The sequence below is a fragment of the Caretta caretta genome, chromosome 9 (genome assembly GCF_965140235.1).
Source record: "Caretta caretta isolate rCarCar2 chromosome 9, rCarCar1.hap1, whole genome shotgun sequence".
Taxonomy (NCBI): domain Eukaryota; kingdom Metazoa; phylum Chordata; order Testudines; family Cheloniidae; genus Caretta; species Caretta caretta.
In genome coordinates this window covers 6,783,722-6,810,115 of record NC_134214.1, presented here as the reverse complement: position 1 = coordinate 6,810,115, position 26,394 = coordinate 6,783,722, and the positions used below count along the sequence as shown (strand labels likewise).

The window sequence follows — 26,394 nt, the reverse complement described above, 5'->3', positions numbered from 1 at the left end:
TGGAGAGCAAGTTCAGGCTTTATTGGAAATAAAAATGGTTTGATTCTCACCCACCCAAGAACAGGAAAAGAAACATGGTGGGAACCCTCCGGCTAACGCACAATAATAATGAAATACAAAGAACTGTACAACCAAGCCTGATCCAAAGCCCAAGAGTCACTGGAAAGACTTGTATTGACTGTGGTAGGCTTTGGATCTGGGTCTAAAATTCCAGGGACTGGTGTAATACAGATACAAAAATAACAACAAGTAATTCATTAATAATCCTTAATCCCACCTTGCAAAGGGAAGGATCCAACTGAAAGCTGAGTGGGTAGGGAGTTTATCCGGAATCCAGCTCTGGTGAACAGTGGTGCAGTCACTTCGAATCCCTCCGTGAAACGAGACACTCAAGTAATCATTCGCTTCTTATGGCTATGATCTGCGGTGGAGCCAGGTTCATTTTTGCAGCCCTCCAGTGCTGAGGAGCCCTAGGCAGGTAACCCCATCAGTTAACTGCCAGCCCAGTTTTTAGTATCTCTGTAAGAAACCGTGGTACTGATCATTTCCCCAGACAATCAGCTGTGCACACTGGCATCCCCGCTCTGCTCTCTAACCTAGCAGACAAAAGCCGACTAAGATCCAGTGGCTGGCAGCAAGTAAGATGCACATTTTTAACAGCAAGGGGAACTAACCATTGGGACAAGTTACCATGGGGCGTGGGAGCTTCTCCGGTGCTTGGAGGGAAACTAAGCATTGGGAAAACCTAGTGAGGGACATGGTCACAATCCCTCCATTTCTTCCATTGCTTGGTGACTTTAGATCCAGATTGGACACCTCTTTCTAAAAGACACACTCGTGCTCAACCACAAGGAGTTGGGTTGGAGGCAGGGATCACTGGCTGAGGTCCCCTGGCCTGTGTTAAGCAGGAAGCCAGAACAGATTGTCGTAACAGTCCCTTCTGGCTGTAAGATCAGTGAGCAGAACCCCTCTTCTCCCTGTAAAAAAGCATCAACCGATCAGTTCTTAAAAGGCTTCACCGCACTAGAACAAACCACTTATTCACCTAGTCCTGCATCCTGCCTCTGGAAGTAGCTAGCACCCGATGATACAGACGAAGGTGGTGGTGGGGAACCCATAATGCACCAAGCCCATTGCCCCATACTATATGTGGTAGGGTAGGGTTAGGGGAGAAAGCAGGATTCCTTCCTCAGCCCCACAGGTGATCAGTATAAACGCCTGAAGTGGTGAGGGGTTGTTTTTTTATACCCATGTGCTAAGCTGTTTGTAGCTTGCTCTGTACTGTTTGGCAGCTGCCACATTTCACATTTCAGAGGTGGCTGCATCTCACTGATGAAGTGACCTCTGTATAGAGTGTAATGAACTGGCTACTATGTATGTGCACCATGGCCCTCTATCGGAGAGAATCAGAACTGCTCAACTGTGTGTCATGGGTCCCATACTGCTAACTATTAATGGAGATTCTCCTTTAGCTCAAGTGGATGGGACCTGTGGTTTTGGAGAGGAATATCCGAATTCTAATCCAGCTGCCTCTATAAACTTCTCACTGGCCCCATCGTGCAGCATAGTAATAACTAGGATCTTTCAAGAGGACAAGCACTAGAGAAATGCAAGACACTATATAAACAAGAGAGACCATCCTTTTAACACATGTGGCTGAAAATGTTATTAGAAGTCAGACCATCCACCCCCATTTCAAAATCGCTCCAGAAAATCTGTTTTTGAGACCTCTTGCATCAGTGAGTTCCAAAGGTTGACTTTACAGTGAGGCAGCTCCTGTGTGAATCGCTCTAGCTACAGTGACATTGGTTTTGGTTGTCTGTGCCCCTAGAACTATAGAAGCGCAGTGCAGCTAGCAACTCTCCCATGACCCCTGTTCACCTGCACGTATCACTTCTCTTCTTTCCAGATCTTTTTTTCTCTTTTCTCCCACTCAAGCCCACTCCACAAAGGCCTGGAGGCTGCAATCACTGACTGAGGCCTTGCCTAGGCTGGGATTTAAATTGTGCTCTTAGCCCACATTGGCCCACACAAGCTAACTAACACATGTGAACACACTGCCTCGTCTACACTAGCATTAAAATGTGTCAGCTATCACATGCTAGCGACACACCTTTAATTCCTAGTCCAGACCAGCCTCCTCTGTAGGCTGTGAACTTTCCTCTCTCCCTCCTCCCAATGCGCCTTCCCTGTTCACTGCTTCTCAGAGCCAGCTCTTCCAAGGGGCTCAGCACTCACTATCGGGGGCCAGATTTTCCAGAGATCTCAACATTTTGGGTGCTGCGCCCATCCGAAAAGCTGGCTAGAGGGGTCACGGTGCGAGCTTCTGGGGGCTGAGCACTTCGAAAAGTCAGAACTTATTAAGGGGCCTCCCCTGGGTGCTGGTATCGTTTGAAAATCTGGCCCCTCATTGCGGGAGCTGGGACCTGGGGAATCCAGCCCTGATTGCGGGTGCTGAGCCCCGGGGAACCTGGTGCCAAGTGCGGGTGCTGAGCCCTGGAGAACCCAGCCCCGATTGTGGGTGCTGAGCCCAGGGGAATCTAGCCCTGATTGCGGGAGCTGAGCCCTGGAGAACCCAGCCCTGATTGCGCGTGCTGAGCCCTGGGGAATCCAGCCCCGACTGTGGGAGCTGAGCCCAGGGGAATCCAGCCCTGATTGCGGGAGCTGAGCCCTGGGGAATCCAGCCCCGATTGTGGGAGCTGAGCCCAGGGGAATCCAGCCCTGATTGCGGGAGCTGAGCCCTGGGGAATCCAGCCCCGATTGTGGGTGCTGAGCCCTGGGGAATCCAGCCCCGATTGTGGGTACTTAGCATTGGATACTCTGGCCTCACAGGTTTAATAACTCCTGGGAATGAACATTGCCTCTTTCTCCGGGGTTTGATTTCCTGGCCAAAATTCACCCTTGGAGTAGCAGATGGGTATTGCTACACGCACAGTGGATCTGGCCCAATATTCGCTCAGCCTTTCAGCAGATGCCCTTGGCTGCGGCTACAGCTTCGAGCCCTTTGTGCGACTTCCACCCTCCTCTGACTTTTGCAGATAAATCACTGAGCAGGCAGCAGCAGCCTCTGGGTTTCGGCTCCCAGGACACTTTCAAACACAGTCTAAATAGCCAGGAGTGATCAAGTGCACTGTGGACCGGCCATTTATCGGCTCACCAACTGGGGAGCCCTCATCTCCTGCTGGTGACGAATAACCCAGCCACCCTGGACAGACATATGAGATCTATTTCATGTGTTCAGTAGATCCACACCATACTCTCTATTTATACCACATACGGGATAATCGGATCACCCCTGGCCCTCCAGCCAACCACAAGCCCTGGCCAGCACTGCAAACCAGGTGCTAAACTCTGCTCCAGAGTCAATCCAGAGTCAATCCAGAGTCACTCCGTTGCCTCCAAAGTAGTCGCTGCAGATTGAAGCCGGGCGAACTGAGATCTGAATGTGGCCACAGGACTTTATATACTGCATTTGTGGATGTTGCTAAGCTCCGCCCATAGGGATGACATCACTGTTTCCATAGTAGCTAATGTACTTGAGATGGAGGGGGGAAAAACACACACACACACTAAAAACAGACCGATGAGTAATGTGGTGGTTCTGGGCTCAGAGCTGTAAAATTCTGTAACACCCCGAAGTGCACATCCTTCTCCCACGGTGTACAAACAGTGTGTAGCAAGGGGGTGTGTGCATGGATCAGATGCATCCTGGAGTGTATGTATGTGTGGCTGTGTATGAGGAGGATCGTGGTGTACTGTGGTGTGTGGGTGGATCATATGTATCATGGGGTGTGTGTGTGTGTGTATATGAGGAGCATGGTGCATTGTGGCGTGTGTGTGTATGGTGGGGGTGTATAAATCATGGGCTATGTGTGGATTGTGGTGGGGTGTGTTTGTGTGTGTGTTGGTGGGATCCCTGCTGGGTGGAGATGTTCGGTTTCAGGTGGCCCCAGACAGCTGGGTTAGCAGCCCCGCGGCAGGACAGCACTTGACAGTTGTACACATTGGATCCTCTAAAGCGACTGGCAGTAAAAGGCAGTAAAACGGCCCAGCGTGGTGCATGTAAGGGAGGCTGCTTTGGCCTGTACTGCTTGGACCTTTCCTTGCCCAACCCAGCAAGGCTCAGAGAAGAAGCCACAATGAGGCAGGAGGAAGAGGACGAGGATTGGCTATAATATTTCGTGAATTAATTACACGTTGCAAACACTGAGTGACTGATCCCCACAACACACTGGGCTCAGGATCATTAACTCTACTCCATGGGGATGGGGGGGAGGGGAACTGAGGCACACAGCGGGGGAGCAACTTGTGCAAGGTCTCCCAGTGCGTTGGCGTCAGAACTCTGGTGTTCCTGGCTCCCTGTGTTCAAAGCATGGGGCTGTACCTCCCACCCCCACTGCTGTCTGTCATCCCAGACCCATCACTGTGGGATGCAGTGTCTGTAGTTGCTGTGCACTGCTAGCAATAGTGAGCTCCACCCTCATGCTCCAAGGTGCTGGCTGCTCACTGCAGGGGTCAGGAAGGGATTTTTCTTCACTTGCAGCATCACACGCTGCTGGGCCAGATACAGTCCGTGGGGCTGCAGCTTCACTGACTAATGATCTGCTCCTGTACATCAGGCCCTGTGTGAAGGAGATGGACATCAAGGGGTGGACCTGTGAGCCTCACTGCCATGTAGCTCCGTCCTCCTGGCCTGTCTGCTTCTGCCTCTCTCGGGCCTTGCTATAACTCAGTATTTCCCTGACTCTGTGTTGCAACTTACACAACAACTGCTGAGCGGAGGATTTTCCCCGTCAGCTGCTATCTTCCCCGGCACACATGGGAACAGATTCTATGGGAGATTAATGATGCGCGGCACAATCTGGGGTCAAACCTGTGCTCCATTGCCTCTTCCCACCCCACACCTCCTCCCTGGCCCCATCTGCTCCCCTGCATCTCCTCCCCAGCAGCCCGGCTCCATCCTCTCTGATGCACTGAACAGCATCCCCATCCTGCAGAGATGCTGGGGGCTGCGGACAGTCTCAGGTGGGGGAAGGCCTGGAAAGAGCAGAGGCAGCTGAAACACGCTCCGAAGCCTGGATCTTCTTCCAGGTGCTACCCAGATTGTGGCCGCAGCAGAGCAACTGAGGACAGACCTCATCCACAGGGCCCAGGGACCGCGTGCAGGGGAGGGGTGACAGGTCCGTGTGTGGAGCTACCCGATTCATCCACCGCCCAACAACCCTGGGCCGATCAGGGTGGGGGTGGGAGCAAGAGCGGGGCCCGGGTGTGTCACCGTCACAGACACAAGCACGTCACGAGGCAGGGAGGGGGGGACCCTCATCCGTCAGCTCCACACGGACAGGCCTCTGCCACTGGGGCTCAGAGGAGCGGCCGTGGGTCCCGCGCCATCCCAACGGGCTCGCCACTAGAGGGCAGCCTCCCGCACACAAAGCCAGGCCCTTGCCCGAGAACAGGGTGGCCTGGAGCGTTCTGCTGAGCCTGCCAGGCAGCCTCTCGAGGGGCCGGTGCCGGGCGAGCAGAGCACCCCCTGTGTGACTGCGAGCACCCGGCAGGGCCTGCGTCTGGCTCGTGCTGGTTTCATTGACGTTCAGCCCGGCTGGTCGCCTGGGCTCCTCTGAGATCTCTGCTGCCCAGGGAGCAGTAACCTCATCACGGGCACCTGGCCAGGCAGGTTTTTCCCCCGTCGTGTCTGCGCCGGGCCAGCCGGCCCCTGGAGGAAAGTGCTCCGGCTTCGCAGGACAGGCTCTCTCGTTCCCTTTCAGGGGCTCTTTGTTTTCCCGGGGCTGGGCTCTTTCTGAGCGCCCCTCCCGGGGGCTTCACGCTGCATTACTGCCCCAGCCCGCTGCATTGTCTGCGCCACACAGAGAGGAGTGGGACGGGCGCTGCCGCTGGGGTGAAAGTGACAAAGTCTAGACGCTGCGAGAACCCTCCCCAACCGCGCAGCTGGGAACCCCCAGGCCCTTTTTGCTCTTGCCTGAATTTAGTGTTCATGAAAGCGAACGGTTACAAGTGCTGGCTAGAGCAGGGCACCATGCAGGGAGAGGCAGGCCAGCTTCCCACACTCTTCCCTGCCCGTGGTCCTCAATCCAGACCCTCAGCCCCCTGCTAGTCCAGTCCTGGACTCCCCACGCATACAGCTCTCTCCATGCCTCTCAATCCTGACCCCCAGCCCCGCTGCTCTCAAGAATATCCTGCCATGTGCACCGGAAGGTCCGGTGGATGCAGGAAGTGCCTCCTTGCTCATCCCTCGCCCCCTGAACTAGGGTGACCAGACAGCAATGTGAAAAAATCGGGACGGGGGTGGGGGTAATAGGAGCCTATGTAAGAAAAAGACCCCAAAATCAGGACTGTCCCGATAAAATCGGGACATCTGGTCACCCCACCCAGAACAGACCCAGCCAGGCTCTGCAGCTATTGAGGAGTATGGAGATTTGCCATCCCGGCATCAGCTCCAGTTGTCTCCTTGCCCTGGCCACCGGTCTGCTCCCCTCTCCCCTTCCTGGCTCACTTCAGAGCACCCCAGATGGCTGCCGGCGCCTCTCGCCGGCTGAAATCAAAGGCACCCAGGGCTAGAGTCGCAAGCGGGACTTAGGCGCCTAACATTTAGGCACCAGTGACATTCACAGAATCGGTGCTCAGCTGCTGCTCAGCCCGGCAGGTGCCCCCGTTTCCCTCAGTCAAGCCCCCCAGGCAGTTACATTGCTTGACATCACCAAGCTCATGCCTGAGCCCCAGCAGATTCGCAAAGGCGGTGTTCCCCTGCCTGTCTTGCCTGCGGGGCCCAATCCAGTAGGTGTGCTCTGAGCATGCCTAACACACACAGAGCCAGCCAGGGGAGGTTGTGTCCCCTTCCCCCTTGTCCCCACTATCCCCGTGTCTTGGGCGCTCCCGTGGGAGTCCAGTCCCTGCTCCAAACCAGGCCAAATGGGTCTCCCGCCCGCCATGGGAGGACTGCAGACACTGGGTTACTGGACGTAAGGGTGGCCCCTCCTTGCTTCCCTATCCTCTCAGCACCAGCCGCCCTTTCCTGCTCGACACCCTGGAGACAGAGATCTCCTCTGCTCGCCTCTCCCAGCCCAGCCCCGTCCACCACTAGCAGCCCGGTGTTGACCCCTCCAGCCCATTGGGACCACCGTAAGGCCGTAAGTGACCTGCTTCTAGGCTAAGGCCACAGGCTTCCTCCTCCACCTTTCCTAAGTGGGCTCCTGGTCGTTGCCGGCCCTCCAGGAGCAGGTGACTCCAGCACTCTCCTCTCTCTCTGTTCCCACCAGCCCCGGGCTCACGCCTTCCGCATGCCTCTTCCCCGCATGCAGCTGCCAGGCTCTGTCCTCCCCTCTTTGTCGTCTGCCTCTGGGATGTCCCACTGGTCCCGTGATCACAACAGCTCTGCCTCCCCCCAGGCCCTCTCTCTTACGCCCTCGGCTTGGGCTCTCAGCCTGTCTGGACCCCGGTAGCTCGTGGCCGCAGCACTGAATCCTTCAATGACTCCTGACCCTGTTCCAATCCCTTCTCTCATGGCCACTCGCCCTGCCCCTGCTCCCCGAGCCAGAGATCTTGGGGTCACCTCCTCGGAGCAGGAGCAGAATTCCCCCATGGCCTCGATCTCGTCTGAGCTGAGATCCTTATTCACAGCCCTTAATCACTCCCTGCCATTACCCACCCTCGTTCAGGAGGCCTGGATTGCGGCACCCTGGCTCATCTCTGGTTCCAGGAGCTGGAGCGTAGGCCCCTGTCCTCCACTGCCATCGTCCTCTCCAACGCCTCGTACACTTGGGAACTACCCGGAAGGCTTTCCCCCGCAGCCTACTCACTAGTGCCATAGGGAATGCCCGTCTAGATCTGATCCAGGGCCCATGTAGCCCAGCATCTTGTCTCTGACGCTAGCCAGCATCACCTGCTTCAGAGGAAGGGGCCCCACAGGAGGCAGTTATGGGGTAACTTGCCCCCAGGGGGCATTTCTTCCTCCCCCTAATAGTCAGAGGGTGGCTTACACCCTGAAAAGCTCTCTGACCTTGGTCTCTGTTCCCCGCCCAGGACTCTGCACAGAGGGGGTCATTAAAGCCATGGCAAATATTTGCACTGACCCTGAGACCTACTCAAAGAGCCCTCGGGGTCAGGCTCCCGAAGTTATGGCTGAGGTGCTTGGCAGCTGGGAAGCCAGCAAACCTCCCTCCTCACAGCCCCCAGCTGACCCTCCAAAGGAGGCTTGGGGCTTGCTGGTGGGGGAGGAGAAGGCAGCTGGGGGACATGTCGCTCCCCCGTTTGTTCAATTCAAACCACCAGGTGAATCTGTGGGGGTTGGGAGGTGCTCACATCCTGTGGTGATGGGCGTGGTATGGAAACTTGGCTGGATGGGTGACAGGAAAAAGAGAGAGAGAGACACTTCCCCTCCTTCAGTGCCACCACAAAACCTTCCTCTCCTCCCTAGCGCACAGCAGACTGGGTGTATGCAGCACCTTGCAAGACTGCAGGGATGCCATGAACGAGCACATGGCATAGCGGGCACAATCCCTAGCCACTGAACCCCCCAGGAGCCTCCCAGCTGCTGGCACTGGCTGTTTGTGGGCTGCTCCCTGCATGGTCCCTGGAGCGGAGACTTTACCATAACAAGACCCACGCGTCTCACCCCCGGGGCGAGGATGGGACAGACGTTAGTCACATCGCCCAGTGACCGGCTGGAAGGAGCTGAGTGATGGGGGTGGTATAAGAACTCACGGCGAATAGCCAGCGATGCCACGAGCGACAAACTCAGCCAGTCAGCTTTGTGGCGATGTGGTGCTCTCTCTGATGCACCAACGCCAGGACTGTCGCCCCACCCAGCACTCCCCAGGGGATGTCTACACTGCGGCTGGGAGCGAGCCTCCTGGACCAGGCAGGCAGGCTTGAGGTCGCGGTGCTCAAGCTAAAACGCCAAAAAGAGCAGTGTGGATGTGGAGTTTGGGCTCTGAAGCCTACCGGGTCGGGCGGGCTCCTACTAGCACGAGTCTGTCTCCCCGGGCTGCCAGGCTGGCTCCCAACTGCAGTGCGGACACACCCTACGTGGTCACCGTGAGGTATAAACACGTGTCTGGAAACACCCTGCGAGCCACTAAAACAACGCGACCGAAGGGGGGAGGGATAGCTCAGTGGTTTGAGCATTGGCCTGCTAAACCCAGGGTTGTGAGTTCAATTCTTGAGGGGGCCATTTAGGGATCTGGGGCAAAAATTGGGGATTGGTCCTGCTTTGAGCAGGGGGTTGGACTAGATGACCTCCTGAGGTCCCTTCCAACCCTGAGATTCTATGATTCACTTGTTCTCTTTCCACTTTGACCCTGGCTCAGCCCAAGCGGTCACAGAACAGGTGAAATCAGTGGTGAAGAAGCTAGGTACCATTTAAACTGCCTCCCAAGACAGGATCGTAACCCCGCATATGCTCTTCTAGTGCTTTGCCTGGCCTGATTTGACGGGCCTTCCGCCACACAGTGCTTAGTGTTGCTGGAACACTCTGGGGGCAGGGATGTTATTCACCCTCTGGCCATTGAAGATGTTAACACTGAAGTCTGGAGGGAGATGGGTGTATTAAAGCTGCAGTGATAGATGGAGAAAGAAACCAAATCCAAATGGCACTGGTGTTGTCTAGGTCTGTATTTGGCCCTCTCTGTGCTGGGTAAGGGGAGATCGGGACAGAGGCTGTCATTAAGCTTGGTTTCATTCAGCTGTTTGCTTGCTCGGCCATTGGGCTTGCAATCGGTTCTCTGGCGGAGGGGACAGCAGTGACCTCCTTGTCATTACACTGGTTCCCTTCTGCCTTCCGCCTCTTCTGCTGGGTCTTCCAGGGCTTGTCTGGTTGTGCAGTACTTGCCAGGCCCAGCTCCTTGTGCTGCTCCACGTTAAATAAATCACTGGCGGCTACCCAGAGAGCCGCAGTAATTGCAGGATAATTCCCAGGGAGCCCCAGGTAATTCACTTGAAGCAAAGCAGAGTGGAGGAAAACAACATTAATAGCCATTACCCAGGCTTCGATAGGACCATCTGATCGCCCTGCAGATGCACTGTGCTTTGGGGTATGGGCAGCGTGTCCATTAGGGCCCCCTGACAGAAGGGGGTGCTCTCGAGCCACAGCTGTAGCTCAGTTTTCAGTCTCCTGCCCACCAGCTGGATGCAGGTCACGCCGGTCCTGAGCAGGCCTCCTGCAGAAGGTGCACAGTTCCATCTAGCAGCCAGGCAGGAGCAGAGTGGAGCTCCTCGGCACTCCTCCCAGGCTCTGAACGAGTCCATACGACATCGGGGCTACAGGGGTTGGGCGATGCCAAAGCACACGTTACCTGGAGAGGCCGCATGGTCCAGGGGGCAGGTGACCTGAGTCGGAGACCTGGGTTCTGGTCCCAGCTCTGCGACTGCCCTGCTGGCTGACCTTAGACACATCACTGTGCCTCTGTTTCCCGAGCACAGCGGGGCAGGCTCCTGATTGCCGCGTCTGGGCGCTACCTGAGAAGGCAGAATAAGGGAATGGGCTCCCAAAGCACAATACAATGAGCAGCTTCTCCGTCAGCCTGGAACTGGAGTTTCTGGCTCCTTTGGGGCTCAAAGGCCTGCTCCTGCCTCGCTGAAGTCCATGTGTGAGCTTTGCTCACAACTCCAGCGGGAGCAGGATCCGGCTAAAACACATCCCTCTAGCACGACGTCATCAGTGTCTGCGCACTGTGATCCTTTCTGTTGGCGCGGCGAAGACAACCAGGGCTGAGGCGTCACGGAGCCTGACGCCTGGCTCTGGCCTAAGCCTAACCCCGGGGGTTGAACATCATCACTGGCCTGGTGCACACAATTCGGGGACTCAGCCCCGGTTCCCAAAGAGCTCAGGGCCTGACTTTCAAGTGCTCAGCACCTGCCGGAGTGGCAGAACAGTTCAGCCCCCAGCAGCTCCCGTTGCGACATTTCGGCATGGATTTCCCAGAGCGCTCGGCCCCCAATGTGCTGAACCGGCTGGAAAATCCAGCTGCTTATTTTGGTGACCCAAAAAACGCAGCCCCTAAGTGGCTGGCAGCCTTTCTAGCAGAGGCCTCGGTCTGAACGTCCCCCCTTGGTAAAGGCCTGGAACAACATGCGACCACAGGCGTTTCATTCCGAGCAGTCTTTCAGTTTGTTTGGGCGGTTAGGGTCTCAATGAATATAGATGCACACACATGTGCGTGCACACGCTTGTACACACACGCCAGCGTGCGTTGCAGGATTTCAGACGCTTCTTTTGTCCCGTTTTAGAGCAAAAAACAGCTTCATTCAGAATGATAAAATATTGTAGGCAATTAAATCCACAAGGCAAACTTTAACGGACTTTAAACAATGGCTCCTGTGTTTCCCAGCTGCAGCAGCAGCTACGAGCTGTAGCTCACGAAAGCTTATGCTCAAATAAATTTGTTAGTCTCTAAGGTGCCACAAGTCCTCCTGTTCTTTTTGCCAATACAGACTAACACGGCTGCTACTCTGAAACCTGTCTAAGGGGGGATTGTCCCCCCTTTTTCATTTGGGTGTGTGTAAACTTAGTGCTGCTTACATGTGCCATGCTTTGTGCTCACAGACACACCCTCACCTGCCCATGTGTACACGTGCACACTCAAATACCTACCTACAGACATACACACCCAGAGACACAGACACATGCGGACTCAGAGACACACACAGACATTTGCACACTCACGTTTACACACACAGACATGTGCACACTCAGATACACACACACACAGACGTGCACACTCACATATGTGCATGCTCACCTACACACAGACACGTGCACACTCAGACACACACACGCACACGCACACGCACGCACAATCATCCACGCAGCTCCACATGCACCCTGCAGAGCCCTGCCTGGAAGGCACCACTTTCGGGGGTGAGAAGGCAACTGCATATAGTTTGCTCCTTGGTCTCTGTGCTGGGGCTGCCCACAAGAGGCTCCGTTTGCCCCAACTTCTACTTAAGTTTGATAAGGCTCTCGGGATGCACTTTAAGGGCCAGTGTCAGGATTTAGCACTGCTCTGTGACACTAGGGGTCCTTCCACTGTGAAGGAACAGAAAGTAGTCCCCCATGCCCACTTTTCCTGTTGCAAGAGGCGGGAGTGGGTCAAGGGATATCTCTTCTGATTCATTGGCTGATGCCTTCCCTTAAGAAATAACAAGCTGGCATTTCGGCACAGGCTGCAGAGATTCTTAAAAGAGCTGTAATGAAACCAGACGACCTCTCAATGAGCTTATCAAAGCACTCTCTGCAAACACACTACAAGCAAAGCAGGTCTGATTCTGATCTCGCGGAGGCTCCTTCCACCCTGGCACAACCGCAGTGACTTAAGGTAAGTTAATGAGTTAAATCCAAAGCAGCCTGCAAAGAGTTACAAAGGCATCTCACAAAACTAGGTGACTGGGCAACAAAATGACAGATGAAATTCAGTGTTGATAAATGCAAAGTAATGCACATTGGAAAACATAATCCCAGCTGTTCATACAAAATGAAGGGGTCTAAATTAGCTGTTAGCACTCAAGAAAGAGATCTTGGAGTCACTATGGATAGTTCTCTGAAAAACATCCTCTCAGTGTGCAGCGGCCGTCAAAAAAGCGAACAGAATGTTGGGAATCATTAAGAAAGGGATAGATGATAAGACAGACGATATCATATTGACTGTGTATCGGTGGTATACTCATGTCTTGAATACTGCGTGCAGATGTGGTCGCCCCATCTCCAAAAAGATATATTGGAATTGGAAAAGATATGGAAAAGGGCAACAAAAATGATTAGGGGTTTGGAATAGCTTCCATATGAGGAGAGATTAATAAAACTGGGACTTTTCAGCTTGGAAAAGAGCCGACTAAGGGGGGATATGATAGAGGTCTATAAAATCACGACTGGTGTGGAGAAAGTGAGTAAGGAAGTGTTATTTACTCCTCCTCATAACACAAGAACCAGGGGTCACCCAATGAAATTAACAGGCAGCAGGTTTAAAACAAACAAAAGGAAGTATTTCTTCACACAACGCCCAGTCAACCTGTGGAACTCTTTGCCAGAGGACGTTGTGAAGGCCAAGACTATAACAAGGTTCAAAAGAGAACTAGATAAATTCACAGAGGATAGGTCCATCAATGGCTATTAACCAGGATGGGCAGGGATGGTGTCCCTAGCCTCTGTTTGCCAGAAGCTCGGAATGGGAGACACAGGATGGATCACTTGATGATGACCTGTTCCGTTCATTCCCTGGCATCTGTTCATTCCCCACTGGCCACTGTCAGAAGACAGGATACTGGTCTAGATGGACCTTTGGTCTGACCCAGTATGGCCGCTCTTATGACTTCCGTGGGTGACTTCCGCTCTTCATCTACATTAGCATGAGCAAGCTCAGGATCAGGCCTAGGAAATTTATATCCACAGATATTTATTAATTAAAAATTTAAAGGTGCACTCAGCTGACATGCCAGCCCTCTCTCGCTCTTGGGGGCCCGATCCTGACTCGCACAAGTAGTCCTTATGTACATGAGTAGCCCCACTGACTTCATGGGGCCGCTCTAGTGAGGCAGAGTTTGAAGAATCAGGTCCACGGGCCAAGACCTTAAGACATGACAAGGGATTTTGGGTGCCAAAACTGAGACAAGCTGAAGGGGCCTGATCCTCAGAGGCGGGTGTTTGGCACTAGCTGATAAAACCAGACTTCTGGAAGGAATGTCAGATCTGTCATCACGTCTGGAAACCGTGGCCTTGTGTTTGGCTGCTCACTGTGGTCTGTGTATGTTACGCTAATTGTGTTATTTAGAAAGCAGCAGCAGCCACCATGGACCGGGCACTTCCGAACACTGAGGGAGACACAGTCTCCACCCCAAAGAGCTGGCCGTACAGCACTGGATAGACTGGGGGAACGGGATGCACCATCCAGGCAGAGTGCTGGTTGATGCATAGCTTGGTAGTTACTCCTTTGCTTTCCGGGTTTTCAGTTAAACACACTAAGTTCCCCTCCCCCACATCCTCCTTCCACCCCTCCCCAAAGCAATTCCCAGCTCTAGCTCCTTACATCCATCCCCACGCACAATCCCTTTTGTCAGGGGGAGATCAGCACAGCCCCGGTTGGGCCTGTCATTTCACCTGCTTCAGAAACCCCGCTACCGCCTGACGCTGCACGAAGCCCAGCAGAATGTCTCTCCAGGAAAACGCTCCAGCTCACCTGGGAGTTACGGGCTCAGCAGGTGGAATTCAGCAGGAGGCCAGACTGGATGATTCTAATGGATATTCTGGCCTTAAATTCTATTCACGCGTCCCAGATACCCCCACCCATCCCAGGGGTGAATTCTGCCCTTGGATGCGAACATGCTGCCCGCATCTGGCTGGTGTCCTGCTTCTTCCCTGCAAGCTCCAGCAAAGCCCCTGAAGTGTGGTGTTCACATGGAAAGGATTCCCTGCTGGGAGCAAAGAGCAGAGCTGCCGGGGCTCAGTGGGAGCTGACCTGCCGCCCCCTTTGACGCAGTCCTTGCTAGTTGTCTCCCTCCTTAAGCACTCTGTCCTTTTCCCCATTCGTTCCCCCCATTGCAGTCAGCAGCTGTGCAGTGTAACAGCCCTGCCGACCCTGTCCTGGGGCTGGTGGGGCCATGCACCGGGTTGATGGGACAGTGTTTGGAGGCAGAGGGTGTTTGGAGGCAGAAGAGCCTTCGGCTCTCCTGCTGACATTACTGTGGGGACGTGTCTGCCGGCTGGTGCTCAGCACCCAGTTACTGCAGCTGAGACACCAGCAGACCCACTTATGGGCTGGAGGAAGCAGCTTGGCTGGGTCAGCCAGAGAGCGGCTTCCCTCCGGTAGGGATCCCTGAAGAGCTGGGCATCTCCTCTTGCTAGCCAAGCTGCTCAGAGTCACCACGGAGTGGTCTTGGCTGGGGTTACCTCCCCCTGGCCGAGCAGGTAGGAAGGAATCACTGCCCCTTAGCCAAGCTGCTTGGGGTCCTGCCGGCTCAGTCTCCTCTGGGTCCCCTCCCGCTGGCCCTGACCACCTTGCCAGATCCTTAGGGAAGCAGGCCACAAACATTCATCCTCCTATAAGAAATCCCCCATTCAGTCTGCTCCAAGGCCCTCAGCTCTGGGTCTGGGGCATGTGCAACATTCCCTGCACCTGGAGCTGCAAACTTTTCCCATGGCAATTCAGGGTCCCCCCACCCCACCGATTCCCCCGGGGCTACCCCAGACCTGGGCTGAGCCCTTGAGTAGTGTCGCTTGGGGTGTCCTTAACAGACACTGGGGAGGGAAGGGGGCAGGGAAGAAGCCTCCAGATCAAACCACACCCCCTGAGGGCGCCCGCAGGTCATCCCCCCGCCCTCCCCCCCGGCAGGAAAGGGAAGGGGCTGTGCAATGGGTGGCTGGGTTTCCCCGCGCTCAGGTCAAGCCCAGCTCTTTAGATGCTGCCAGAGCAGCGTGTAACAGCAGCAGGACCAAGCCGCATTCAGGCCGGGGCTGGGGGGGGGGGCGGTGCAGACGCTCGCAGGCGTGGAACGTGCGGTTACAGCTGTGCACTCTTTTCAGACGGAAAGGGGATGGGGACAGCAGGCAGCTAGCGAGGGACCACGGCTTGGGCCTGCCTTCCAGCCCCGGCCTGTCAAGGGGCCTTCCTGAGCCGTGGCAACCTGGCAGCCAGCCTCAGCGGTTGAGGGGGGTGGGTGACTCCCTGGCAGTTTGGGAAGGGGGGACAGGCGATGCCCGGAGTGCCCCTCGCTCGGGGCTCCTTGCTTGGGCTCAGGCACAGCGGGGATTGGGGAAAGCGGAGCAGCTTCCTGTGTTCACACCGGGCCGGCTGCACAGGAAGAGAGCAATGCCATTGTGATGCAGAGAGCAGCCGGCCCAGATTTTACTGCAGCTCCGTGGGGAGTCCTGCAGGGCCCCCTTGGCTGGCCTGTAGCCTGCAGACAGGAGGCGGCAGCCTGAGGCGCTGGGATCCGCCACACAATGGCTCCAGCAGTCAAGAGGCGTTTTATTTGCCCTTTTATGCTCTTCTTTATTTTCTTGGCCAACCAGCCCTGTGTGGGACCGACGCCCCTCCAGTGCTCGATGCCCGTGTGCTGTGCTGCAGCCCTGCCCGGGCAGCTCTCAGTTCCCTCCAAGTACCACTGGTGGCTGGCACCCGTGACCCTCGGCTCAGTGGGTAAAACTGCACCCGGAGCAGACCCACTCGCTGGAGCTGCAGATTCCACCCCAGTGGGATTTTAATAACACAAGGGATTTCTATAGTGCCTTTCGTTCCCAGGCTCCTTCACGAACAATACACAGGGAAGGAAAGGAGTACTTGTGGCACCTTAGAGAATACATAGGGAGTGTGTCATCCCCGGCTGAAAAGCAGCCACCTCTGGGGTGAGGCGCAGCAGCGATTTAACCACACTCAATAACACTGTGACATATTATGGTAGCAAGTAAAGGCCTCAATCCTGATTGTGCTTGGTGCGGCACGAACATAGAAGAAGACACAGTCCTTGTCCCCGAGAACAGGGTAGGATAGAAAGCCCCCATTGCAGCTACAGAATGGGACTTGGCCAGGATAAATGTCCTGATCCCACTGAAGTGCGGGGCAAAACTCCCACTGCCTTCGGCAGGGCCAGGGTTTCACCCCTTGCACAAAGGGTCACGGCACCTTTCATGACCGGAAGTGGTTAAGCTCTCACCTGTGTATCTCATCGGAAAGGCAGCACCGCCCCACCCCCTTCCAGGATGCTGGGGCATCGGGGTGAGTAATGACAGAGAGACGAGCGCCCTCTGCTGACTCAGCAGCAGCCTCTGCAGTCCTCAGAGGCCCTTCAACCAAGCAGTGACCCCCCTCTTCTTTTGTAGCTTTCGAGGAGACCTAGCAGGAGGACACAGGTTACTGTCTCCCTCTGCTCTGTGTCACTTAGTCCCATGGTGATCCTGACTCCCCCCCCCATTACCAGCACTGGGGTATGTGAAACAAGTCCAGTCAGGGTGTGGCAATGCATGGGGGGGGTGCTTACAGACAATACACAGGCAGTATTGAGGCCTGTTTGACACCACTCGCCACCTCCATGGGCGGTGGGTGTCATAGGCCAGGCCATGGCTCCTCCCACGCTCCGCCCCATGGACGGGACTCCCCCTCTCCCCGAAGTCAGCAGGGGCTCAGCTCAGGACAGTGGGTCAGGATGGTTCAGCTGCGGCTCCTCCAGCTGTGGGGGGGGGGAAGGCGCACTCACGGCTCCGGTGGTCAAGGAGGGGGAAAGGGTGAGCAGGGGGAAGGGACGGGGCTGGGGGCTAGTCTCCCCAAAGGGGGCGTTCACCCACCACCCATGACCACCTCTACTCCTAACCACACAGGGACAGAAGGCCTGGCCTGGTGCATGGCCCCGCAGTGACATTAACACCATCCGCCCTCACTGACAGGGCTGATCTGAGAGTGCTCGCTGCTGGTGTGAAGCCTCTTCTTCAAAGTGACTCTCCCTGGGCTGGGACGCTGGTGTTATCTGGCCCCATTCATAGGGCGCCGGGCCACACTGGCTCAGTGCCCTGAGATCCCCCGGCCACGGACGCGGCTTTCTTGTCTTTCTGCTCCCGATACGCTATAGCGCAAAGAAGGGAGAGGAGCCCAGGGGCAATAAGTAGCCCTGTCTCACCAACCCCCCCAATTCACCTTTTACATTTTGGGACACCTGAGGTGAGACCCTCAAGCGGTGTTTCAATAGGGCACATCTATACTGTAAAAACCCCCACGTGGCAGCGACTCTCAGAGCCTGGCTCCACTGACTGGGGCTCGCAGGGCTTGCGCTATGGGGCTAAACATAGCAATGCAGACACGCCAGCTCCAGTTTCCCTGAGCATCCTAAAGCCAATTCTTAAGGTCACAACAAATCCACAACGCCCCAGGATTTCCCAGGTTTGCTGCACTCCACTGCCTCCTAGAACTTCAGGGTGTCAGTGGGGTTAGAGCTTGGAGCTGCAAGAAGACAGGCTTATATTGCCTGAGCTAAAGGAGAATCACCCTAAACTGCTTGCAGTATAGGGCCTATGAAACACTCACAGCAGCCAGCTCTTTGCAGTGTTCTTACTAAGTGCATCTATTCCACACACTCTGTTATCAACATGGCCCTTTTTAGACTGCAGCTGTTATAACTGGCATCCTTGGAAGAGGCTGTTATCTTCGCGAGTCTGTTTCTTGGTCTCTTAAGCAGAGTTTGCTCAGACTTTGGGCCGAGGGGAGGTAGGGGGGAAGGGTTGCGGGTAATTCCTGGACATGGGCTCTGAGCATCTCTTGGTGACAAATGGCTTAGTCCTGACTATCAGGAAATTATTTTAACCCTTAACATAGACCATGGCTCTGAACCCCACCCTGATTGGCATGACATAGCCAGTCGAGATGTCCAAGCTATGACAACCCAAGGGTCCCAGGGAGGGGGAGGCTGCAGTGAAGTGGCATGAAAACTTAATTCAAAGGACTGGCCCCAGGACAGCACAGGCCCTGCATGCCATGCGTCACCCTGCGCGGAGCCCTGGCATGCAAGCACACTCCCGCTGAAGGGTGGGCTCTCTGCCCTGCCAGACAGGCGCTCTCGGCTGCCAGGACCCCTGCACCAGCGTGGAGGAGGGCGCCCCCTGCAGCGTGAGCGCCAGACGCACATGCACCCCCACACCCTGGGATCCTCAGTCTCCTATCCACCTGCGAGACAGGTCCCACCCTTTTGTTCACCCAAGATAAGACAAGAGCAGGCATGGGGTGGGCGGGGCGGCCGCTGGCAATCACCCCATTGCATTTGTAGGCAGGCGCTTAGGATGCTGGTGGGGCGGGGAAGCAGCCTGCTGTGGGGCAGGCCGCCCCCTGTTGTACAAAGAAGAACTTGGCATCCTGCATCCCGGCTTGGGAACATTGGTAGTTAAAACACCATAGCCAGGTTTCCCTTTTTGTGCTTCCTTCTCTCAGTCTCCTCCCTGGAGTTGGCTTAACCCACCCACCCCCCTACTAGGGCTATGGGTCAGCCTGTCAGACCACCTCCAGCCGCGCAGGGCCAGGCGCAGATGCTGGAGTCCATCTCTCCGTGCGTAACCCACGGCGCTTCCTGAAAGAACCTTTTAGCTGATGCTTTTAGCAAATGGAGCCTTTTGGCAGGTTGAGAGAGGCGTGTTTGGGCAAGCGATTTCTGGCAATCAGGAGGCTGTTATGAGAACGATCTTCCATTTACTGTCTCTAGCACCTTTCGTTTCCGTGGGTCCCGGAGTACTTGGAGCACTGCTACACACAGCGCCATCCAGGCCGAACGCCAGGTGTGAGCACAAACCCATCTCATTAAACCGGTGCCAGAGGCTACGTGGGCCCACTTCATGCTCTTTAAAGCAGGTTTGTTTCGGTGCGGCTTCAGTCGGTTATGGGTTGGCTTAAACTGAACCAAATTAAGATGCTCTTAACCCGAATGAAGAGGGTCCACACTGCTCTTTGCGCCAGTTAAACTGATCCAGATTAAAACCAGTTGAAACTAAACCTAAGCAACTTCTTTGTGTAAACAAGGCCACAAGTACAAAGAAATCACTTCCCCCACCATGGCAAGACATCCACATTGGGGAGAGGGGGGGTTATGGACAGGAAGGGAAGCACAATTCTCTGTGCAATTGAAACTGCAAGGGGGGCTGAGGTGGTTGGACTCAGACAAGGTGGTATTTGGCCGGGCGCCAGAGATAACACCGTCACTTACAACAAGCACCCGGGGCTCTTTAAGAACCACAAACCATCGGAGCGTCACACGGGGCCACTGACCAATGGCAGCTCCAGCAGCACCGGGCCCCTAGCGTCGGTACTGACTCTGCCAGGACAGCGCCCCCGCTGGTGTCATCCGCACCAATCCCTGTAACTACATGCAGGGACGCTGGGGCGAGCACTGAGCAGGGGGAAGAGGAGCCTCTGACGACTCATGGGCTCTGTGCAGCACCCCCGGCACCGCAGGCTGTGCCCGAGCTCAGAGCTCCTCTCACAGCCATGCCCTGCCAGGGGCTGCTTCTGCCTGTGCTCAGAGCAGAGAGTGGGGTTTCTTTCTTCGGCTCTAAGACGCGGCCGGGCTTTGCCAATCCCAGCATCCGCGCTGCCCGCCTCAGATGCTCTCCCCAATGTCCATTTTGTGCCGGTTGCAGTCAGGCAAGGAAAGTGCTCCTTTGATGTAGCTCTCTGCCTCTGCCAGCAGTGAGTCTCCCAGCACGGGCACCCACCCAGCCTGGCACGGAGTCCTTGCCAGCTCTGATCCAGGCACTCACAAACAGGGCCGGGCCCTTAGTCTTCTCCCTGCCCGCGCTTGGTAGGGGTCGATTCTCAGTCAAACCAGAGCCATGCTGAGGGTGCCCAGACAATGCAGCTGCCCTAGTACCCAGGTGGTTCCCCCCGCCCACCTGCCCTCCCCACTCATCCCCTGGCATTTGAGGAGATGCTGGGTTCGGCTGCTGTTTGAACACAGTGCCCTGGTCTCTCACAGACTGCAGCTCGTATGAGCCATCACCTGGCTCCTAGGAAGTCTCCAATCCCAGCGCAGAGCTCATCTGCCATCTGCCCACAAGCCTCAAATGCTGCCTCCTTAGGCTCAGCTAATAAAGCAGGAGCTAATCCCCAAGCACCCGGCGCTGGGCAGCACATTACCATATTGCACCGAGTACGAGACGCAAGCCTGAGCACATTGGGGCCCAAATCCACGTGGAATTAAGCTGTTCTCTGCTCGGAAATATGGCAGTGACGTTCCCAGAGGGGAAATCAGGCAGTTACTTGCAGCTTCTTGGGGTCAGATGCCTCCCCTTTTATGGTGGGGTGTGTGTGTGCTAAGGAGGATGTAACTCCAGGGATCCTCCCAGAGCCTGGATGACAATTGCATCCCTTTGCAAGACACTGATGGGTGCAATGTACAAGAGGATCCAGGGGCGATCAGATAGCAGGGTGAGGGGAACAAGAGAAAGATGGGTTTCAGAGTAGCAGCCGTGTTAGTCTGTATTCGCAAAAAGAAAAGGAGTACTTGTGGCACCTTAGAGACTAACAAATTTATTTGAGCATAAGCTTTCGTGAGCTACAGCTCACTTCATCGGATGGATTCAGTGGAAAATACAGTGGGGAGATTTATGTACATAGAGAACATGAAACAATGGGTGTTACAAACACACTGTAAGGAGAGTGATCGGGTAGGATGAGCTATTACCAGCAGGAGAGCGGGGAGGGGAGGAGGGGGGAACCTTTTGTAGTGATAATCAAGGTGGGCCATTTCCAGCAGTTGACAAGAACATCTGAGGAACAGTGTGTGTGTGTGTTGGGGGGGGGGGCAATAAACATGGGGAAATAGTTTTACTTTGTGTAATGACCCATCCACTCCCAGTCTCTATTCAAGCCTAAGTTACTTGTATCCAGTTTGCAAATTAATTCCAATTCAGCAGACTCTCGTTGGAGTCTGTTTTTAAGTTTTTTTGTTGAAGAATTGCAACTTTTAGGTCTGTAATTGAGTGACCAAAGAGACTGAAGTGTTCTCCAACTGGTTTTTGAATAAAGAAAAGGAGTACTTGTGGCACCTTAGAGACTAACCAATTTATTTGAGCATGAGCTTTTGTGAGCTACAGCTCACTTCATTGGATGCATACTGTGGATGCATCCGATGAAGTGAGCTCTAGCTCACGAAAGCTCATGCTCAAATAAATTGGTTAGTCTCTAAGGTGCCACAAGTATTCCTTTTCTTTTTGCGAATACAGACTAACACGGCTGTTACTCTGAAACCTGGTTTTTGAATGTTATAATTCTTGACGTCTGATTTGTGTCCTTTTATTCTTTTACGTAGAGACTGTCCAGTTTGACCAATGTACGTGGCAGAGGGGCATTGCTGGCACATGATGGCATATATCACATTGGTGGATGTGCAGGTCAACGAGCCTCTGATAGTGTGGCTGATGTGATTAGGCCCTATGATGGTGTCCCCTGAATAGACATGTGGACACAGTTGGCAACGGGCTTTGTTGCAAGGATAGGTTCCTGGGTTCGTGGTTCTGTTGTGTGGTGTGTGGTTGCTGGTGAGTATTTGCTTCAGGTTGGGGGGCTGTCTGTAAGCAAGGACTGGCCTGTCTCCCAAGATCTGTGGAGTGATGGGTCGTCCTTCAGGATAGGTTGTAGATCCTTGATGATGCGTTGGAGAGGTTTTAGTTGGGGGCTGAAGGTGACGGCTAGCGGCGTTCTGCTCTCGTCCCCTAACGCCCCTACTCTACTTGTGCTACATTGATGACATCTTCATCATCTGGACCCATGGAAAAGCAGCCCTTGAGGAATTCCACCATGATTTCAACAATTTCCATCCCACCATCAACCTCAGGCTGGACCAGTCCACACAAGAGATCCACTTCCTGGACACTACGGTGCTAATAAGCGATGGTCACGTAAACACTACCCTATACCGGAAACCCCCAACCCCCCACCCCCCGCTCTTCTGCTGGTAATAGCTCACCTTAAGCGATCACTCTCCTTACAGTGTGTATGGTAACACCCATTGTTTCATGTTCTCTATGTATATAAATCTCCCCCCTGTATTTTCCACTGAATGCATCCGATGAAGTGAGCTGTAGCTCACGAAAGCTTATGCTCAAATAAATTTGTTAGTCTCTAAGAGAAGGACGGTAGCTGTAGTGCACGGGTGGCCTTAACCCTGTTCCCAGGGCGCCATGGTGACGAGGGTGGTATAAAGACCTAGGTAGGTGTCCATTCCCCTCTAGCCAGGCGGTCCGCGTCCCACTGGCAGCAGGACATGCTTCCACCCAGGTCCAGCTATTGCCAGTCACAGGCAGAGGGCTCCACTCTGTCACTAGAGTTTGGTTTTAGTGATAAATCTTGGGCTCCCCCAGCCAGGCCCATCTCCAGCTGTGTTCCTCTCCCTCCACCCCCAGCCGCCCTTCTCTCCTCATCTGACTGGTGCCGGGGCCTTGGTTTTCCTGGTATTGCTGGGCCCACCCTCCCCTGCCCTTCCCCTACCCCTGGTGAGAATTTTCCTTCATTTTATACGGTTTGAGGCTAAGGGAAGTGAGGGGCTAGGAGCAGGCAGGCAGAGCGTGAGCAGGTGCTGGCTAAGGTCCCCACCCACAGCTCTGCCAGTGCCCGACAGTCCTGACCCACAGCCCCCGGGGGGCCCTGCTACCCCAGCCCTGGGCCTCCCTGAGCAGAGATGTCCATCTGGCTGTTTGCGCAGTGGTTCTGCAGTGTAGACATATCTGCACTGGGACCAGGTTAGGAGTCGCCCAATTAATTTCCACTGGCGAGCTAGGCCAGGACAGCCAGATGTGCCGGTGAAGAGGGTGTGGGGAGGCGCTGTGGGTAGGGGTCAGTGGAGCACTAGGCGGGGATCCGACGAGAGGAGTGTAGGGGAGGGCAGGAGATGCTGGAAAAGGCCAGCAGAGCAGTGGGGGGTAGGGCCCTTGGTAGCACGAAGCACTGCTCCAGGTATCGGGGTACGCATCTGAACCACGAGCCAGCTGCTCCAGCTCTGGCCCTCTGTCTGCCCCCCAGTAAAGTGGAGAAAAATGTGACATGGATTCCTGTGTCTTCCTGGAACGGACTCTAGCAAGGGCAGCTCTGCCCTGCATCTTCCTCCGCATGCCCAGTGAACGGCAGGGGGGAGCTGGGACAATGGCCACCGGGCAGAGCCAGCAGTGCTTGAATGGAAACCAAACCTGCCCCACTCCAGCAAGGCCCTGGACACTTGTGTTGCCCGAGGACTCCTGGCCTGTTTAGGAGGAGCCAGTCCCCTGGGCTGGTGCCCGCTCGGCATCACCGTCAGCGCCCCTCTCTGCCTCCCAGCCAGTCTGATCCCGCTGGGTGAGGATCCCTCCTACGTCCTCCCCAAACCTGCCTGTTCCTCTCCGCCCCTCACCCAGGTCCTGACCATCCCCCGCCATCCTCCCCATGCCTGTGCCCTGGCTCGCTCCCCTCTGTCCATACCACTGCCGTGCCTCTGACCACCTCCAGCCGTTCCCCTCTCACCCAGACTCCCTGGCCTGGCCTCTCAGGCCCTGAACCGCCTGGCTCCCTCGCACCTCTCTGCGCCCGCTGCTCCCCTTCACTCCGTCCCCATCAGCTCCCTCCAAGCCACTTGACTGGCCAACCCCCTCCAGGTCCTTCTCCCTTGCTTTTCTCCTCATCATGACTCAGCCACTCTGGAGCGACCCCCTGTGGCCAAATGGGAAAAGGGTGGACGGGCCGTGCAGTAAGCCGGCAGAGAGATCAGCTGACCCACAGCTGGGTCTTCCTCTAACCCAAGTGTTGCCCAAACCTGGTGACACTGAGTCAACCCCTGACTCTCCACCCCAGGGGACAATGAGCCACCCTGAAGGCGCCCCCAAAGGCACCGAGGATAAGGAATTCCCGTTAGCAGAAGAGAACAAACATCCGTCCATGGCTGGTGTGCAACGGAGGTGCCTCTGCTTTGGGCCTCTGCAGCAGAATGCGTCCAGCCATGCTTCCTCCCGCGGCGAGGTCTCCTCCGCAGAACTCCCACCCCACCATGTTTGCAAATGTTCCCCGTTCAGTTCTGGCCTAACCCTTCCGGAGCTGCAGTTCCAGCATTCGCTTGCCTTTGATGTGCAGGATCAAAGGGGATTCTTTTGTGTGTGTGAGAGAGAAACAGGCAGAGCGCGGAATAGGGGGATCAGGAGATCAAGGCCGGTTTGAGAAGGTGTCTATGGCGTCTCGAATCAGCCACCCCAAATCCCGAGTCACTCTGGACAGCTGTAGGGCAGATGGCGGTGGGCTGGGGAAAGGTCTCAGTGCGGGGCAATACCCTGCCTCGATGGGTTTCTTGGTGCATGCACTTGGTAGCGTCCCACCATTTCAAGCACAGTGCCATGCATGCGGTCACCCGAAGACTATGTTTCCAGGCAAAGGGGAAGGGGGTTTAGTGAAGGAGACGGGGTACATCTGCCCCGCGGCAGTGAACAATCCTGCTGCTCTGACTGGAAGAGACAGAACAGGGCCACACAGGCGCCAACTCCCTGGGTGCCAAGAGAAAAAAAAAAGAGATCAGCAGCCTTCCTGATCAGCACCTCCCTGCCCTCCCACCTGCCGCTGATCAGCTGTTCCACGGCGGGCAGGAGGCACTGGGGGCTCAGGGGAGGAGTAGGGGCGGGGTGCACTCAGGGAAGGGGGGGGAACAGGGCGGCAAAAGGTGGGATGGGGGTGGGAAGAGGACAGGGCAGGGTTGGGGCCGTGGGGGAAGGGGCGGAGTGGGGGCCTGGGGCAGAGCTGGCGTCGAGCACCACCTCCTGACCCCGGCTCGTTAGAAAGTTGGTTTCTCTGCATGGTGAGCTTTCAAGAGAGGCTTGAAAAGCTTGAAGCGACGGATAAGGGGGAGAGAGCAGAGGGACACAGAATAACAAACAGCTTGGGAGAAGTGCCTGGGGCACGGATAGTTCCCCTCCTTCGTTTTCATAGATACCCAGGTTTCAAGGCCAGACGGGACCATTCTGAGCATCCAGTCTGACCTCCTGCTTAGCACAGGCTGCAGGAGCTTGCCCAGTGACTCCTCTATCCAGCCCATAGCTTGTGATTGATCTAGAAGAGCTCTTTTAAAAGAGCCGGCAGCCATGGTACAAGAACGAGGGGCTATTCGGCGAGACTGAATGGCAACACGTTTAAAATGGATACACGGAAATAAGCTCTTGTGCAAGGCACGATTAACCTGTGGAACTCACTGCCACTTGAGAACACTGAGGTCAAGAGCTCCGAAAGATCAGCCCGTTGTATGACTAGCAAGGGCATCTACTGTAAAAACAAAAGTTAAGTGGGATTTAAGCCCTCATGCTTCAGGGCCACAGAAAGGACTGGAAAGAAAAAACTTACCTCAGGGGCTGCCTATTCTATAGCTGCTCATCTTGCACCTGGCCATTGGCAGAGACAGGATGCTGGACTAGATGGCCTGGCACTTCCTCTCTTCCCACGTGCAGATCCCAGCATCCAACGCTCCCTCTCGATCTGAGCGCTGTGCATCCCACGGCACAGACTGCAGGTCCCAGCCTGCCCAGCTCATCGCTATCAGAGAGCCGTGGCCCTCAGAAGAGACTGCAGGTCCCAACACGCCATGTTCCCTCTCGGTCTCAGCCACGCACAAGTGTTTGAGAGTCACAGTCCCCAGTGGCGAGAGAGGACTCCCTCTCCATTACTATCTGCGCGGTTTGTCCGTCACACTGACTGTCACAGCAATGCACATGCGACAGCTTCTGATGACTCCTCAGGGTACTTCTTGACCAGCTACTTCCAGCAAGGACCTCCCCACACCACAGGAGCTAAGGGGCCGTGATGAGCGGGCAGTTGGGATGTCACAATCTGCGGCACAACACGCTCTGCTTGGCTTTAGGGGAGACGTATTTTTCGGTTCAATCACAGGATTCAGACCCTAGAGTTTCCTCCCGCTCAG

The 26,394-nt window shown here is 55.3% G+C and overlaps 1 long non-coding RNA gene across 1 annotated transcript; it reads right to left on the bottom strand.

The window, feature by feature from the left end:
* On the bottom strand, window positions 1-26,394 carry LOC142073264 (uncharacterized). The gene is made up of 2 exons (XR_012670064.1): window positions 25,821-26,394; window positions 1-977 (listed from the first exon to the last, which is right to left on the bottom strand). It is a non-coding gene; the product is annotated as an uncharacterized LOC142073264 (long non-coding RNA).